The sequence below is a fragment of the Arachis hypogaea genome, chromosome 16 (assembly GCF_003086295.3).
Source record: "Arachis hypogaea cultivar Tifrunner chromosome 16, arahy.Tifrunner.gnm2.J5K5, whole genome shotgun sequence".
NCBI lineage: Eukaryota > Viridiplantae > Streptophyta > Magnoliopsida > Fabales > Fabaceae > Arachis > Arachis hypogaea.
Genome location: NC_092051.1, coordinates 25,246,521 through 25,266,057, shown reverse-complemented (window position 1 = coordinate 25,266,057; position 19,537 = coordinate 25,246,521). Strand labels below are relative to the sequence as shown.

General features: G+C 43.4%; 1 long non-coding RNA gene across 1 annotated transcript; it reads right to left on the bottom strand.

Annotated features, from left to right (window-relative positions):
• Positions 1–245: 245 nt before the first annotated feature.
• On the bottom strand, positions 246–1,618 carry LOC140179930 (uncharacterized). Its single transcript, XR_011874107.1, has 2 exons — positions 1,011–1,618; positions 246–475 (listed from the first exon to the last, which is right to left on the bottom strand). It is a non-coding gene; the product is annotated as an uncharacterized lncRNA (long non-coding RNA).
• Between the last annotated feature and the right edge of the window lie 17,919 nt (positions 1,619–19,537).

Genomic DNA, 19,537 nt, shown 5'->3' with positions numbered 1-19,537 from the left:
TATAATAAAATTTTTGGATAGTCCAAAAGGAGAGGCTATCCAAGTGTCACAAAACTAGATGTGTGCTCATTTACTGTGGCATCAGCTCATTGGTCTATCATGTGTATATTAGTCTATTTGATTATTGCAAATAGGTATGCAAGGATTTTCAAATCCTTTTGTATCTCATGTGTTTGAGTGCAATCTCATATCTACCCTACATCAGTGCTTACAAATTAACATTATAGGCAGTGGAAATAGCTCCCTTTCAATCAAATTGAGAAACTAAAATATAATAATAATAATAATAATAATAATAATAATAATAAAAATCCGTAATCAGAAGCAAATTTCAAAATTTAAATGTCTTAAATTCAAATGGTGGAGCTATTTTCCCACCAAAATGTTTTTATATATTACAGAACAACTTGAGCCTTCTTTTCAGCAGAATGGTGGAAAACTTTTTTCCACCAAAGAAGGAATTGTTCAGCCGTTCCTGTCAAAGGTTAAATAAAAATAAGGTTCAAACATAACAATAGAGATAGTTCTTCATGATGTCAAGGTTAGTGTTTAGACTTTAGATTTTTTATTGATTGAAATAAATCATGTATATGTATTTTTTACAATAACAGAATTAACATGCTGACTTTAGTTTTGTAAAAAACAGGGAACTAATTCAGCTTCTAACCCCTACATCAGTGGTAAGTACTCCTTGAATCCAAATAGTTACTATTTTTACATTGCACCACAATTTTCCTTTTCCCCTTCCATTAGAGTAGAGAATATTTTCTTAAACCAGATTTTTAATTCTGATGGTGTTATTAATCTAATAATTATTATATTGTCCTAACAATTGCAATGTTCAAGGAAGAAGGAAAGAGAAGGGGAAATAGCAAGGACTCCTTCTCTACAGAAAACTAACTTTTTGGTTTCTTCTTTTTCTTCTATTCATATTTCAGCACTCGCTGAAGAACTATTATCAAAGCTTACAGGGACAAAAAAAAAAAGAATATAGAAGCATAAAATGGTACCACAAAGGGGAGGGCTAGAGAGGACGACAGCAAAACCACTGAGCTTGGAGAAGAGGACGGCGGGTCGGCCGCGACACTGGGCAGACGAAGGCGGCGACGCTAGAGACGGAGAGACTCGGTGGTGGCAGAACTCATGAGATGGAGAGACGACGGAGCTTGAGGCACGGTGAAACACGGACGGGGGAGCTCCAGACATAGTTAATCGCGGACGGCGGAGCAGGAGCTTGAGGCGTTTTGAATGGTGGATGCTGTGTGAGACTTGAGTGTGTGGGAGAATACAAAAGCGATGAGTGATATGTGCTGGATGATGAGAGTCAATACATGCTTGATGCATACATTCATATTAAAAATAACAATTGGTAACAAAATAGTTGATAACTACCGTGTTATTAGTGTTCAATATATTATTCGGTTCCTAGATTTTGATAAGGGTTCCTTGTGAAAATTGTGCAGAAAAAAACCCTACGGGCAAGGCTGAGGCGGTGGCTAAGTGCAGATCCAGTCAAGGGGAATGAAAGTGAGGTTAGTGTATCTGCTGACTTGGTAGCAAAACACTTTTACTAAAGAAATGCTTAACACAACAACAAAAAATTTAAAAGTCATGAGTCATTTTACAATATTATTTCTCACAAATATGAAGGACACATCTAAAATGTTCCAGTTAAAATAATTTTCTAAGCTTCAGTTAAAGGAAAGTATAGCTGCTGTTTTAATAACCAACTTCAGTCCTCTAATTAGTAGTTGTAAATCTTATCCGTTTGGGATAAATCATGTATGTATATGTATCTTTTACAAAAATACTAACATCCTGACCTTGAAAGTTTTGTGAAAAGACAGACTAGGATGCATTGCATGGTTCAGCTCTCACATCAGGGGTACGGGCTCTTCAAGAAAATTGTGCAGAACAAATACTCCTTGAATCCAAATAGTTATTTAATGGTTAATCAATGATATGCCAGATTTAGAAATTTCTTTAAAATGAGACTACCTCCTCTGCATCCACAATTTTTCCCCTCCATTAGAGCAAGAAATGTTTCATTAAACCAGATATAGAAGTCTAATGGTAGCAAGAACATATGAAAACAAAACACACATCCTGGAAAATGCAGATTACCAAGATGGTTGCTGGTAAAGGGCTGGATCAAGAAGAGAGCTGCATTCAATGAGTTACTACACCATACTTCTCTCTTTAATAACTGAGTAAGATTTTGGAGGCATGAGCGGCGATCATTCCCATTGCTGTGTGTGCCACAGAGTTTAATTTCCCTTGATTTGCATTCCTACATGATCTTGCAAAATTTATTGTAATATTTTCAATCATAATGACTTTACCAGTTGATATCAAAATGTCAAGTCATAAATTATACTTCTGTTCGGTAGGTCGGGTACCGGACGGTTCGGGTTAGGACCCTGAGGTCAACGCTTGGGATGGTGGAGAGGCTCGTCTGGTCGTGGTTTCCTGGTCCCGGGTGTGCGAGGTCCTGAGTACTTCGTATGTAGAGGGGGGTGCCACCTGCAAAGACACTCCGACGCTCTTGTCAGAATATGTGCAGGCGGAAAGGAGGTGGTGTAAAAATGTGACGTACCTTGGGGGGAGAGCCAGTCTCCCCCTTATATACATGTCAGTAGTGGGCCCCTTCAATGGTCAGGCCCATACCCTCAAGGGCGCTGTCCTTCGGCTGTGTGCAAGCCGTACGGGACGCGTGTCCAGGTCGGGTGGAGGGCGCATTATTGGGCCGGCGAGAACTCGGGTCGGGCTGACCCGCGTGAGTTTGGGCCAGGCCGTAACAGTGCCCCCGACGCGTCAGCGATGGCCGTGGGGGCCATTGGTGGCGCGTGATGTTTATACTCGTGCGTTGTCGTCGGGTCGGCTGATCGTGGGAGGGACGCGTCTCTTGCGCGCGTGTCTCTTGATCTGCTGTGGCATCTGTTTGCCGTTTCGTTCTCCGCGCTGGGCATTTAATGCTCATAATGATTTGAAAAAACCCATGCGCAAAGACTATCTTGCCCCTGCTTCCTTTCGCGCTTTTGGGGGTGGTTTTTAAACAGTTTTTCTCCCTATCCACCTCCCACTCTCACTATTTCCAACTCTTTTTCTCCCTAACATCCAAAGCTTTCTGTGCGAACTCCCTCTTGCTCCAACTTTCAGTCCAGATTTCCTTCATTGTTCCAGGTAATCTTCTGGTTTCTTTCTTCTGGTATCTGTGTTATGTTCTGTTGTTGTGTGATTTGCTGTTTGCGTTTGTTGCATGGCTGGTTTATTTTGTTGAGAGGTTTTTCAGTGCTGGGGTAGGTGAGTTAGGGATAGGGTACCATTCCAGGATAGGCTTTTTTGGGTGGTTTGTGAGGTAGGCGTAGTTTTTAGTCGTATCTGGTCATGATTGAGTTGAAAAGGTGTAGTTTCTGAGTTTTTTCGGGCTCCCGACCTCATAGACTAACGGAGTGGTACCCCGCTGTAGGTATGCCTCGCGTTGTCTCCCGGTCTTCCGGATCTGCTGCGGCTTACGACCCGTATGCTTGGGTGACTGACGATATAAGGAGTTCACCCAACCAGATGGACTTGGGGGAATTGACGGAGTTCCGGCAAGCCGGCTACTTGTGTGGGGGTACTGACGAGGAGGCCAACTACGAGGCCATTGTCCCGCTTCCTCATGAGCGTATTTATGAGCTCAATTTTCATTCCCCCCGCGTCCCCGATTGGATCTGGTTTTATAAGTCCATGTTCACGCAAGTTGGCGTTCGGATACCGTTCTCCGAGTTTCAAATGGCGCTGCTGAACCGGATATCCGTCCCCCCGTCCCAACTTCATCCGAACAGCTGGGCTTCGATCCGCTGCTTCGAGATGGTCTGCGAGTACTTGGAGCTACCGGCGTCGGTGGACGTTTTTCTCTTTTATTTCAACCTTACCAACCCTTCCAAACAGGGGAAGGCGAGAAAAGGGTTTCTTTCTTTTCGTGCTGCCCAGGGTAGGAAGATTTTTAGCCTTTTTGAGGACTCCTACCATGGTTTTAAGGATAAGTATTTCAAGGTTCGTCCCGTCAAAGGTCGTCACCCCTTCTGGTTGTCGTTAGAGGGGGAGCGTCTCATCCAGACTTACTGGAGCTTTGGCGCGGGGTCAAATCCTTTTGTTAAAGTGTCGTACAAAAGGTTGTCGGCTGTAGATAAGCAGATAGCGAACGTCCTTCTTGCTATCTTTGAAAAGAACCCCGTGAACCCCCATCTTCTTATGGGTGAACGGGAGGCCGCCAGGAGCTATATTCGTGAGTTGTTTTCCTTGTTTGCCTATGTTTGTCATTGTTTTTTCTCTTTCCGATCTAACGACTAGTCGTGCTTGTTGTTTGTTGCAGTGGAAATGTCTGCCACCGTGACCGGTCTTGAGAATCTGATGAAGACCTTTTTTGAGGTAAGTGATGACGAGAATGCCGAAGAGAAGGACGTCGGTAAGTCGGAGGGTCCTTCAGGGGAGAAAGAGGGTGAGACTTCTCCTGTCCGGGAAACCGAAACGTCGGGAAAACAGGCCGCAGGGGGTCAGGCTTCTCCTGTCCATGAGGAAGGGGGCGCTGACGGGCACGTGACTCTCACCCCTCATCCGGATAGTGACGTGGAGCTTATCCACACTCCCAAGAAGCGAAAGATGTCTTCCAGCCCGAAAGGGGCCCTTACCGTAATGGAGAGGAATTTTGATGCTTCCAAGTTCATTGACTCCCAACTGATACCCGGGACAGAAGAGCATTTTCATGCAACCGAGCTGTCCGGGCAGGCGAGGTGGATGTATCGCACCTTGCTTCCTGGGGCCGTGATAGCTCGGAAGGCCGAGTTTGAGTTATTCGGTATGGAGGCGCTTCGGAGGAAGCTTGAGTCTTCTGTTAAGGCGAACAATGACTTTAAGGCTCAAGTTGAACTCCTCCAGGGTCAGCTGTCTGAGATGGGGGGAAAGCTTAATGCTGCTGAGGAGAAGTCGTCGTTTGTTGCGGAGAGGTTGAAGGCGTCCGATGAGACCGTGGCCCGGCTTCTTGAGCGTGAGATGACATTGGAAGGTCAACTGAACGCCGCTCAGGGTCGGGTTGTCGCCTTGGAAAAGGAGCGGGAGCAGGCCGTCTCGGAGGCGAAGGCCGCTAAGGCAGAGGCCGTTGAGCTTAAGAAGAAGCTTAAGGTGGCCAAGGAGCAAGGGAAGAATGCCATCTTGATGACCGAAGATGCCCTGAAGGCTCAGCTGAAGATTGCTGCTCCTGATTTCGAGACGTCGTCAATTGGTGTTTTCAAGACTATCCAGGACGGGAAAATTGTTGATATGCCGAGGAAATGAAGTCTCATAACTTAGGATATTTTGTAATGCATTTGCTGAACAACCTGTTGATACTTTGTCGTTTTGTTTGCCTTGAACAATTTACTTGTCCGTTCCGTATTTTGACGCTTTATAAGTTATCGTCGTTTGATTGCTATGATTTTTGCTTGTTTCATTATTTTGTCGTGTTACCGTTTATTCTGGGCGGGCTTATTTCTTGTGCCCGTCTCGCCATTTTCGCATTTGGCAGTAGTTCGGACCGATTCGGTCGCGTAGTCGTCGAATTGGTTGAGGCCTATGAGCCGTCTGGCTCCCGGGGTGATCAATCCCGGGGTGCCGTTTTAGGTTTTGGTCATGAGAAACAGATATGAAGTAAGAAAGTTTTAACAAGTAAAAAATTTGAACAAGTGAAAATTACTCGTCAGTTGGGCAAGTATTTGACAAAGTAAGTAAACAAGATGAATTAATCATGTGGACAGGGCAAATATTAACTATTTGGCTAGACTCCCTGGTCGATGAGCCGGTGGGTCAGGAGTAGAACCTCTTTAGGTTACCTGCGTTCCATGTTCTGGGTACTTCCTTGCCGTCAAGTTTTTCGAGTTTGTAAGCGCCCTTGCCGAGTACCTCCCTTACCCTGTAGGGACCTTCCCAATTTACCGCCAGCTTGCCTTCCCCTGGGGTCGGGACGCCGATGTCGTTGCGTCACAGGACGAGGTCCCTTTCTTCGAAGTCTCGTTTGAGGACTTTTGCGTTGTAACGCAGGGCTATTCTTTGTTTCAGCGCCGTTTCTGTTAGGTGAGCCATCTCCCTTGTTTCCTCGATCAGGTCTTTCTCGACCGCTTCGCTCATGCCCGCGAGTAGTAGTCGGGGGCTTGGTTCGCCGATTTCGACTGGTATCACCGCGTCGACCCCGTATGTTAAGCGAAAGGGGGTTTCCCCCGTGGTGCTTTGCTCGGTTGTCCGGTAGGACCATAAGACGGAGGGGAGTTCGTCGGCCCAGTTTCCCTTCTTACTGTCTAGGCGCTTCTTTAGACCAAGAAGGATGACTTTGTTTGCGGCCTCTACCTGCCCGTTTGTTTGGGGATGTTCTATTGAGGAGAACTTTTGCTTTATCCCCAGGCCAGAGAGGAATTCCATGAACTTCTTGTCGGTGAACTGGGTCCCATTGTCCGAGATAACGACCTCCGGGATGCCGAAACGGGTTATCACCTGCCTCCACATGAACTTCCGGCAGTTGGAGGACGATATCGTGGCTAGCGGCTCAGCCTCTACCCATTTGGTATAGTAGTCAATGGCTACAATGAGGTATTTGACTTGTCCTGGGCCGACCGGGAAGGGTCCCAAGAGGTCGACTCCCCATTGTGCAAAAGGACGTGTAGTCGTTAGCGAGCTTAGCTCGGAGGCTGGTGCCTTGTGGAAGTTGGCGTTTTGTTGACACTTCGTGCATTTTCTGACAAATTCCTTCGAGTCCTTCATCATTGTTGGCCAGTAGTATCCTGCTCGGATGAGCTTCCTTGCTAGGGATTTGCCCCCGATGTGGTGTCCGCAACACCCTTCGTGGACTTCTCTAAGCACGTAGTCCGTTTGGTCAGGGTGCAAACACTTCAATAGGGGCTGGCTGAGTCCCTTTTTGAATAGTTGTCCCTGTATGATTGCATATCTGGCCGCCTCCCTTCTTAAAGCTTTGGCTGCCTTCTCATCTTCAGGCAACTTGCCGAGTTCCAGGAAGTTGGTAATGGGGTCCAGCCATGAGGGGCTCGACTCCGTCAGGTAGAGGGCGACCGTTGGTTCCTTCACCATGCCCTGGATGAGCGACCGGTTACCCGATCCTGGCTTTGTGCTCGCAAGCTTCGACAAAAGGTCTGCTCGTGTGTTCTTTTCTCTTGGAACGTGCTGGATAATGACCTCCTGGAACTGGCTTGTCACTTGCTTAACCTTTTCCAAGTACTTTTGGAGGACGGGGTCCCGGGCTTGGTAGCTTCCGTTTATCTGCGAGGTGACGACTTGGGAGTCGCTGCATACTTCGACCTTCGTCGCCCCGACTTCCCGAGCCAGCATTAGTCCGCCTAGGAGAGCCTCATACTCTGCTTGGTTGTTCGACACGGGGAACTCGAACTTGGTCGATTGCTCATAGATGACCCCTGCTGGGCTTTCCAAGATGACCCCTGCTCCTCCGGACGTTTGGTTGGAGGCTCCGTCCACATGAAGCCTCCACCGTGTGCCCGTTTCCTCGGGAGGGTCGCCTGTTACCTCCACCAAGAAGTCTGCCATTGCCTGGGCCTTGATTGCGTGTCGAGGCTCATACTGTAGGTCATATTGTGAGAGCTCGATGGCCCAGGTCATCATCCTACCAGCCAAATCAGGTTTTTGCAGTATTTGCCGAATCGCCTGATCTGTCCTCACAACTATACGGTGACTCTGGAAGTATTGTCTTAACCTTCGGGAGGATACTAGGAGCGCCAGCGCCAGTCTTTTCAGTTTGCTATACCTCAGCTCTGGTCCCTGGAGTGCCCTGCTCACGAAGTAGACGGGCTGTTGTGTCCTTGCTTCTTCTGTAACGAGGACCGCGGCAAGCGCTTCCTCGGTTACTGATAGGTAGAGGTAGAGCGGTTCTCCGGCTCTGGGTTTCCCGAGGACTGGTGGTGCCGCCAAGATTTGCTTGAAGTGGTTGAATGCCTCTTCGCACGCTGGTGTCCATTCGAACGTCATTCCCTTTCTCATTAAATTGAAGAAAGGCAGGGCCCTTGCTGCCGATGCGCCGAGGATACGGGACAAAGCTGTCAATCTCCCAGCAAGTCTCTGGACGTCTTTGATGCAACCCGGACTCTTCATTTGAAGGACCGCTTGGCATTTTTCGGGATTTGCTTCCACTCCTCTTTGAGTGATCATGAAGCCCAGGAACTTTCCGGCCTCCATGGCGAACGCGCATTTGAGCGGATTAAGCCTCATGCCGTGTTGTCGTAGGGACGAGAAAATGTCGTTAAGGTCGCTCAGGAGATCGTCAGGTCGGGCGGTCTTTGCGAGTATGTCATCTACATAGACTTCCACTGTTTTGCCCAGGAGTTCGCTGAATATCTTATTCATCAACCTTTGGTATGTGGCTCCTGCATTTTTTAGTCCAAATGGCATTACCTTGTAACAATAGATGCCCCCTGGCGTTATGAACGCCGTTTTTTCCTCGTCGGGTCGGTGCATCGGTATCTGATTGTACCCTGAGTAGGCATCCATGAAGCTCAGGTATCTGTACCCTGCCGCCGCGTCGACAAGCGCATCAATATTAGGTAGGGGGTAGCAGTCCTTGGGACAAGCCTTGTTGAGGTCAGAGTAGTCCACGCACATTCTCCACCTCCCGTTGTGTTTTTTAACTAGAACCACATTTGACAACCAGGTCGAGTAATCCAGTTCCCGGATGAATCCCGCTTCTAAGAGGCTGGCCGTTTGCTTGGCTACTTCGTCCGCCCTTTCCTGCGACATTTTCCTCCTTCTCTGGGCCACTGGTTTGGCTCCTGCCTTTACGGCCAGGTGATGCGACATGAGCTGGGGGTCTATTCCTGGCATGTCGGCAGGTGTCCAGGCAAAGAGGTCGGCATTAGCCCTGATCATCTCCATCAAAGGCTCCTTTATTCCGTGCGGGAGGTTTCTGTTTATGAATGTGAATTTATCGTCCTCCTCGCCGACTCTGAACTTTTCCAAGTCTCCTTCTGGCTCTGGTCTGGGTTTGTCGTCTACCCTGGCGTCCAGGTCGGCCAGGAAAACCCCTGACGCTTCCTTGGATTTTTTTCTGAGAGAAAGGCTGGCGTGGTCGCAAGCGACCGCCGTTTCTAAGTCGCCCCGGAGGGATCCCACGGATCCGTCATCGGTGATGAACTTCATCACCAGTAGTTTCGTGCTGATAGCTGCCCCCAGGTCGTTAATGGTCTTTCTCCCCAAGATGATGTTATAAGCCGTCGAATCTCGTAATATTACAAAGTCTGCCATGATTGTCCTCCGTCTTTGCCCTTGTCCCACAGAGGTCGGGAGTGTGATGATTCCGTCTGGCTTGATGAAGTGGTCTCCTAACCCTACCACACCGTGCTGGTGGGTCGTCAGGTCGGAATCTCTCAATCCCAGGGCATCGAAAACGTTTCAGAACATGATGTTTGAGTCTGCCCCCGTGTCTACCAGGATTCGTTTGACGAGGCCAGTTCCGACCCTAGCCGTAATGACCATGGGCGGACTTTCCGGCACCTCGTCAAACCATTGGTCCTCCGGGCCGAAAGAGATAGGTGGGAGACCTTTAAGACTTCTAACAGGTGAGGTGGAGACCGCTAGGACCTTGGCATCTTTCTTCTGCACCGATTTCGACCTCGGGGCGGTATTCCTGGCCGTCACCACGTTTACCACCGTGAGACCGTGGTCGTCACCCTCTGGTTCTTGTCGTCGTCTTGTTGGTCGGGATCTGTCTTCGTTGTCGTTGTCCCGGTTGCGTCTCCTTGGTTCCCTTATAAGGTGGGAGAAGTCGGCGAGTTTGCCGTCCCTGATAGCTTGCTCGAGGGCATCCTTTAGGTCAAAGCAGTCTTGGGTCTTGTGCCCGTAACCCTTGTGATACTCGCAGTAGAGGTTCTTGTTTCCTCCCGTCCTGTCCTTCAGTGGTCGGGGCTTCGACAGTATCCCCTTTTCTGCTATCTGTTGGTAAACTTCAGTGATCGATGCCGTGAGGGGGGTGTAGTTGGTGAACTTCCCAACTCGGGGGAACGGTTTGGGTGGTTTACTCGGACCGCCGTCCCTGGCGTGTTCCTTTGGTCTTTCTCTGGCTTCGAAGTGCCGGGATTGGTTGTAGGCGGGCTGCCGTTTATTGGCAGCCATAACCCGGTTGACTTCCTCGTCATTAATGTATTCTTTGGCCACGCACTGGATCTCTTGCATTGTCCAGACGGGCTTTGTGGTGAGGTGTTTCCTGAAGTCCTCATTCGAGAGTCCGTTCGTTAGACACAAACTTGCCACTGAGTCTGTCAGACCGTCAATTTCCAAGCACTCGTCATTAAAACGGTCCAGGTACTTCCTGGTCGGCTCTCCGGGTCTCTGTGTTACCCCCAGCAAATTAATCAGGTGTTTGGCTTTGACGATCCTGGTTGTGAACTGAGCCAAGAAGGCGTGGCTGATGTCGGAAAATTGGGTCACCGAGCCTTGCGGGAGGTTGTTAAACCACCGTATTGCTGGGCCCGCTAAGGTGACTGGGAAGGCGCGGCACCTGACCTCATCTCCCACCCCTTCTAGGTTCATCCTGGCCTCAAAGGCCGTCAAGTGTTCCAGGGGGTCTTGCGTCCCGTCATATTTCATGTCTGTCGGTTTGTCGAAGTGTTTTGGTAGTCGGACCTCGAGTACAGAGCGGTGGAAAGGGGTCGCTCCTATTATGACGGGTCCTCGGGTAGTTCTTCTCGACTCATTGTTCTCGCGGTGGGCTTCCTCGTCGCCTCTGTTCGACGCGCGCCGCCTTTCGTGTCGGGCGTAGATGATGGGGTCGCGACTTCTCCTTCTGGGGCGTACTCGCCCCCCAGTGCTCTCCAACTCGTACTGGGGGCTCGGCGTGCGCCTCGAGCGGCTCCTCGAACGGGAACGGGTGGGGCTCCGTTCTGGGGAGCGTTGGTCGCGCTCTCTTTCTGCTAGCCGGCGCTCTAAGTCCTGCATTCTATGGCGTAGTTCTTGCATTATCCTGGCGTGGTTATCACCCGTCCCCCCGAAGGGGCGTCTCTCGTGAGTCTGTGTCGCATCCCTCGGGGGCGACCGTTGCTGTTGCCGGGATTCCGTCGCGACGGCGCCTCCCTCGAGTATGGGAGGCACTACCTCGGAACCTGTCCCAGTCTGGACCAGCACGAAATCCATGAACGGTCCCCACAGACGGCGCCAATGTTCGGTAGGTCGGGTACCGGACGGTTCGGGTTAGGACCCTGAGGTCAACGCTTGGGATGGTGGAGAGGCTCGTCTGGTCGTGGTTTCCTGGTCCCGGGTGTGCGAGGTCCCGAGCACTTCGTATGTAGAGGGGGGGTGCCACCTGCAAAGACACTCCGACGCTCTTGTCAGAATATGTGCAGGCAGAAAGGAGGTGGTGTAAAAATGTGACGTACCTTGGGGGGAGAGCCAGTCTCCCCCTTATATACATGTCAGTAGTGGGCCCCTTCAATGGTCAGGCCCATACCCTCAAGGGCGCTGTCCTTCGGCTGTGTGCAAGCCGTACGGGACGCGTGTCCGGGTCGGGTGGAGGGCGCATTATTGGGCCGGCGAGAACTCGAGTCGGGCTGACCCGCGTGAGTTTGGGCCAGGCCGTAACAACTTCAAAATAATCAGAATATAAATCATTGATAGCGCAAGCAGATCATAGTATATTGAAGAAATTTTTTTGTAATCTATTAATATTTTATATTCTCCTCTATTAAATCTTTTATGTTTTCTGTTATTTATCAAAGGGCCTCAAAGAGACATATTCAATAAGGTTCAGGAGGCAATTTCAAATACATGACCAAAAGTTTAAGGGAATGAATACAATTTGTTTGGGCAAAATTGCATATTGTAAGGTCAAGGAGTAGATATGTCGACTTAGAAAAGTTTATGAACCAATTGGCAATATTTTTAAAGTATATATTACCTAATGTTTCCAAAAATAAATTCGTGATATAAATGAATAAAGTATTCGGTAATGCTAGCAACAATTAATGAATGCTAAATAAGACAACTTCTGACTGTTTTTGGCTAAATGTTTTTTGTTATCAAGCATTTTCAAAAAGTATGCATATACGTCCATGATATCCCCAACGTTTATAATAAAGGCATTAAAACGGGGTTTAACAGGAACCCATATGCCATCTTAGTGTTTGTTGTGGGCATGGAGGTTGTGATAGAGTTGGTGAATAGTTGTCAGAACAGCCCGTGTAACATACCATAACCTAAAGGCCTACTTGCTCTTCTAATACATGGTGTAGGCAGAAAATGTAGGGATCTTTCAAAAGCTATAAAGTTAATATCTCAACACACCATTTCCCTACTAGAAACTAATATTAGAAATAGAAAAATTGAAAGATTGAGACAAGCTATAAAGGCCTACTTGCTCTTCTAATACACGGTGTCGGGAGCTCTCAAAAGCTATAAAGCTAATATCTCAACACACTATTGCCCTATATACTAAAAGAATCTAATATTAATATCTAAACATGTATGAATAGCTATCACAACTTTTTGCTTTCTCTCCCAATATCTATAAAAAAATCTTCTGTTAATGGAAATTCAAATGTTTTCCCTCTTTAAGAAAATCTACTGTTAATGTCATGTTAATGTCAACAACTTGTAATATCCAGAAAATGTCTGAAGAAACTAATTTTAGTGGGATTTCATGTGAAAAATCAGTAGAGAAATCATTTATATCTTCAAGTGCATCTTATGTCAAATGTATGTAAACCATCTCCAGCCAACTTCCCCAAATAGGAATGACAACATGGGAATAGATAAATGAAAAAAGATAAAAACAGTAAAACACATTCATTTAAAAACTACAAAAACCAAACAAGAACAAGCACAAGAGAGTAATCATGCATTTAAGACCAAAATGGAGAGTCTGAACAAGATGTGACTTACAAAACAAGGGTGAATGCTTAGTAAATTATTTTATAGAGACCTTAAGAATCAATGGCTACACACTATATACAAGATTCAAAATAGACTTTTTTAGGACCTTCTTAGTTACATAAATTTTTAGAAAGCTTTCAGTTGAACTTTTATCATTTTTATTGTTAAAATAAAATCATCTATTCAATTAGTGATAAAATAAAAACTCCATCATTGACAATGTTCAAGATATATGTAGATTAAAAAAAGCCATTGAAATTCTAGATAAATGAAGTCCAAATACCAAAAACAAAGGGGCAATGAGATTAATTAGTACTTAAGAAAAATACTAGACAACTAGAGCCCTTTTTCGCCTGGAAAAGAAGCCTTTATCTTTTAATGATTTTAATGAAAAAGTTATTCTTAAAAATATCACATCTCATATTTCAGACCAACCAAAAAGCCTCTTTTAAATTTTTTTCCTTCCAAAAATTTATTTGCTTTGCAAAAATTTGGGTTGAACACTAGAAAAACAGCTGAAATAATAGTAGGACATCAGAAAAACTGCAGGGACATGCAGATTAAGCAAGTAAAACTAATCATATGAAATGTCAACCCAAACCTTAATCAAATAGAACACAAACTCTGCAACCTAATAAAGACACACCTACTTTTTGAAAGAGCCTAGTAGCAGAAACAATACAAATATCCAATACAAGAACAATATGGAAGCACTCAACATAATATGACAGCAACTATAACAAGCAAATATAGCAAGTAAAGCAATAACAAGAACACGAGAGTTTAACGTGGAAAACCCCCCTCAATGTGAGAGGTAAAAACCACGATCGTCCATGCCAATGAAATAGCTCCACTATAATCAAATAAGGTACAAGAGAGTCTCAAACAAAGCACAAAAATGTGCATATAACCAGCCAAAACATCAAAACACCAAAGCTTATAAATGAGAAGCAAGAAGATGAAAAATACCAAAAAAATAGAGCTGCTATCGAAGCCAATTTCTCCCTCTGAAGACCTCCAATTGAAATCTCCACCATTCAAAATTAAGAACAAGATGTGAAAAATCTGCAGTCCAAATTTCACGTCGATCCAATGGTGAAAGAATGAGAATCTGCCGTTCAAATATTGTTGCTCAGTGTAAAAACAGGAAACCTATTTTCTCTGTTACAAAGCCAATTTCTCTCACTGCATACTTCCAATCAACATCTCCACCGTCCAGAATGAAGAACAAGATAAGAGGAACACGCAGTTCAAATTTCAAGCCAATCCAACAGTGAATGAATGAGAAACTGCCATTTGAAATTTACTACTTTGCATAAAAACGAAAATTCTGTTTTCCCTCTTCTCTGTCACTTGGTGGCTACTCTCTCTACCTCTCCATGACCCCAAAAATCTGATTAGGGTTGTGACACTAGGGTGCAAGAATACACCTCCAAAAAGTTGGGTTTGGGCCTCACAAAGGAGAGAAAAAAACCCAACAAATCTCCCCCTTCTCGACTAGGTGGAGGTCATCGCCACTCCGGCGATCAAACAACATGTTTCAAGCTTATCTCTTGACAATGCTTTTGTCATCATATCAGCACCATTGTCATCAGTGTAAACTTTCTCAAGTTCCAATAACTTGGAATCTAACACATTGCGTATCCCGTGATACCTAACATCAATATGTTTAGATCTTGCATGAAAAATAGAATTCTTAGCAAGATAAATAGCACTTTGGCTATCACACAACAACACATAACGGTCTTGCTTGAAATCAAGTGCTGCAAGAAAATTCTTCATCCACAACAACTCTTTAGATGCTTCAGTTGCTGCAATAAACTATGCCTCTGTGGTACAAAGTGCAACACACTTCTATAGCCTTAACTGCCATGAAATAGCTCTCCCTGCAAACTTGACCAAATAATCTGAAGTAGACTTTCGAGAATCAATATTTCCTGCCATGTCTGTATCAGTAAAGCCAACTAGTAAAGGTTTCTCACCACCAAAACTCAAACTCAAGTTAGTTGTACCTTTGAGATATCTCATAATCTATTTAACAGCATTCCAATGTTCTTTACCTGGATTAGAGAGAAAACGACTCGCAGTATCAACCGCATGAGTAATGTCTGGTCTAGTACACACCATAGCATACATCAAACTTCCAACAGCTAAGGCATAAGAAATTTCATCCATTGCTTGTTTCTCCTCATCAGTGGTTGGACACTGCTTGGTGCTCAACTTAAAATGAGGAGCAACAGAATTAGCAACACATTTGGTATCATTCATGCCAAACCTTTGAAGCACCTTCTTTATGTACTTCTCATGTGACAAATAAAGCTTCTTGGAATCTCTATAACGAGTAATAGTCATGCCCAAAATCTATTTGGCAGGACCCAAGTCCTTCATAGCAAAGAACTTGCTCAACTATTTCTTCAACTCATTAATTCTCAAAGCATTCTTTCCCACAATCAAAATATCATCCACATAAAGTAAAAGAATGATAAAATCACCATCAGAAAATTTTTGCACAAATACACAATGATCTGAAGTTGTCTTACGGTAACCATGCTCCCCCATAACAGATTTAAACTTCTTGTACCATTGTCTTGGAGCTTGCTTCAATCCATAAAGACTCTTCTTAAACTTGCACACAAAATCTTCCTTTCCTTTAACAACAAAGCCTTCCGGTTGCTCCATATAGATCTCCTTGTCTAAATCACTAGGAAGAAAAGTTATTTTCACATCCATTTGTTCAATCTCCAGATCAAGAGAAGCTGCTAATCCAAGCACAACACGAATGGATGACATCCTCACAACAGGAGAAAAGATATCCTCATAATGAACACCTTTTCTTTGGCTAAAGCCTCTGACAACCAATCTAGCTTTATACCGAGGCTTAGAATTGTGTTCTTCATTCTTGATTCTGAATACCCATTTGTTTTTCAAAACTCGCATACCCTTCGGTAGTTTCACCAACTCATAGGTATCATTCTCAAGCATGGATTTCATTTCATCTTCCATAGCTTCAAGTCATTGAGCTTTGCTTTCATCTTCAACAGCCTGTTCGAAGCATTCAAGTTCTCCCCCATCAGTCAACAAAACAAACTCATGTGGAGAATACATTGGCGAAGGCTTTCTCTCTCTTGTAGACCTTCTGAGTGAATTTGCAGGAATTTCCAAAACTGGTTGTTCATCTTGATCATCATCACCAACTTCATCAAGCATCGGATCAATTATTCCATCTTAACCTGCACTTGTATCATGCTCATTATTTTGAGCTTCAACTCTACCATCCTCTACCATAGGCATAGAGGAAGTAATATCCAAATCAAAAAAATTATCACTAGGATGAACCATTGGCTTCTCCGCATTATCAATATCCTTCAATGTTTGGTCTTTAACAAAGACAACATCTCTACTCCGAATCACCTTCTTGCTAACAGGATCATAAAACCTGTAACAAAACTCATCCATGCCATAGCCAATAAAAATACATTACCTAGTCTTTACATCAAGCTTAGATCTCTCATCTTTGGGAATATGAACAAAAGCTTTACATCCAAAGACTTTTAAATGATCATAAGAAACATCTTTACCTGACTATACCTTCTCTGGCACTTCAAATTGTAAGAGAACACATGGTGTCCGGTTCAAGACATGAACAACAGTGCTTAAAGTTTCACCCCAAAAGGATTTTGCCAATCCAGATTGTGACAATAAGTACCTAACTCTTTCAATCAATGTTCTGTTCATCCTTTCAGCCAATCCATTCAACGGAGGAGTCTTCGGAGGAGTCTTCTGATGTCTTATACCATGCTCTTTACAATAAGCATCAAATGGACCTGAGTACTCACCACCATTGCCAGTACGAATACATTTCAACTTCTTCCCATTTTCTCTTCTTGAAATTGCTTGAACACATTCAAAACTTGATATTTGGTCTTCAAAGTGCAAACCCATAATTTTATAGAATGATCATCAATAAAGGTTACAAAATAGATAGACCCTCCAAGTGTTCTTGTCTTCATCGGCCCATATACATCAGAATACACTAAGTCAAGTATCTCCGACTTCCTTGAAGGTGGATGACTCTTGAAAGAAACCCTGTTTTGTTTTCCAACAAAGCAATGGTTGTACTTTTGCAAAGCAACCAGATAAAAGATTCCTCTTGGATAACATATTCATGCCTTTCTCACTCATATGACATAATCTCTTATGCCATAAATTAGTTCCATAAACAAACTTAGTGATGCGTGAGCATCTTGTCTATCTTTTCCTAGTGAATTTGCATCTAATTTATTGAGTTTAATTAAGAATTAATTATATTTTAGCTACTATGGATGCTATTTTGAGTTTTGTACAATACTGTTTATTTTAGGCAGCATTTGGCGGAATTTGATGGAGTTTCTGCAGAGAAAGAGAAGAAGCCAAGGAGATGACCAGCGAATACCGACGCGGACGCATGGCTCACGCGACCGCGCGGAATGGAGGAAATCGCAATGACGCGATCGCATGGACTGGAATCTGCACAAAGGACGCGAACGCGTGGACGACGCGGACGTGTCACATGTGCCACGTGCAGAAAAAAGCAAAAAACGCTGGGGCGATTTCTGGGCTGTTTTGACTCAATTTTCAGCCCAGAAAACACAGATTAGAAGCTGCAGAATGGACAGAACAAGTGGTCCCCACCCATCAACTGAAGATTTGTTAATTAATTCAAATTTAAATTCAAATCTTAAATTAGGAAAAGATATTATTTTAATTTTTAGTTTTAGATATTAGATTTTAAATTTATTAGGATTAGTTATAAAAAGGGAGAAACTTTCCTTCCTTTAGAGAGAGGTCCTGGGGAGATTCCATCTCATCCCATCATGGGAATATAATTGACAATCCTAATTTTCTCTCTTTTCTATGAGCAACTAAACCTCCACTGTTAAGGTTAGAAGCTCTGTCTATGGATTAATTTTATTGCTTTTTCTATTTTAATTTATGTATGGATTTATAATTTAAGAATTGTTTTCGCAATTTATTTTATGAATTTGGGTGGAACGGAAGTATGGCCCTTTTTCTATTTGAGTTCTTGTAAAACTTGGAAAAGCTCTTTACTTGAACAACAGCTGGAAAATATATTCTCCTAAATTTTAATTATTTGAACTTAATGGGATACGTGACATATAATCCTTTTATTTTTGGGTAATTAGAGTTTTTGTGGCATATAAACTGGAATTTGATTATCACCCTCTAATTGGAATTAATTGACCAAGGAATTGGCTGTTGATGAATTTTAGAGGAGACTAGGAAGGTCTAAGCCTCTAAGGAATTAGGGTCTAGTCACATATAGTTTGCCATAAATTAAATCCTACATGATTAAAATAGTTAATAAAAAAAGTCAATCCGAAAAAATAGATAACTCTGAAACCTTAACTATTTTCTCCATATTTTCTTCCCAATTTATTTACTTTACTATTTTATTTTCTGCACGATTGAATATTCAAATACTCTTTTCTGTTTGTCTAACTAAGCATATCAAACACTATTGTTGCTTAGTCCATCAATCCTCGTGGGATCGACCCTTACTCACGTAAGGTATTACTTGGTACGACCCGGTACACTTGCCGGTTAGTAAGTGTGGTTATAAAATACAGCACCAAGTTTTTGGCGCAGTTGCCGGGGATTGACTGTGATTAACAACTATTAGTTGTTTGATTGTTTAGATTAGGCTTTTTAATTTTAATTTTATTTAAAAAAAATTGTTTTATTATTTTTCAAAAAAAAATATTTTTCTTGTTTCTCGTTAGCTGTTACGTTTTTTTTTATTTAATATAAAAAAATTTTAAAATAATTTTTTTTTCTTTTTCTTTACGTTTTATTTTTCTTTTCCGTTACAATTTTTTTTTCTTTTGTTCCTGCCCCTCCCCTGTTCCTTCTTTTTCGTTTCTTCTTTTTTGTTTTGTTTAAAAAAAAATAATAAATAAATAAAAAAATAATAAAAAAAATTTAATACTAATATTTTTTTTAATTTCTGAAATTAAGTTTGGTGTCCCGTAGTAAATTTTCTTTTAAAAATATTTTTTTAAATACTAGTATTTTTCTTTGTTTAATTTCTTTTTTTTAGTTGACTTTTTTTATTTACTTGAATTCTTCTTTTATTTTTAGTATTTTTTTAATTTCTTTTCAAAAAATAAATAAATAAATAAATAAATTGTCTTTCTTCTTTGCTTTTCTGTTTACCACATGGTGTGTTTAATCCTTTTTGGTGTTTTGTGCTAAGAAAAAATAATGGAGAGAGATCATATGGGTTTCTACTCACACCCGAGTAGTGATTCATATCTTTATGAATGGGGAAACCACCCAAATTTTGGTTGGCAAAGTCAAAACCAAAGAAACTTCAATGCTCCATGTTCCAACTATCAAGAACCACCATCCCCATATCCATACCAAGAACCACCTCATCTCTATCCATATCAAGAACCATCATCTTTCTACCCATATCAAGAGCCACTATCTTCCTATTCATACCAAGAACCATCCTCTTTTTACATTTATCAAGAACCATCACCTCCTTCTTATTCATCTCAAATACCATCGGATCTTGAGCTTCTCATGAAAGAATGTTTACATGGTATAAAGACAAGTGTCAAAAATATAGAGAAGCATATGCAGT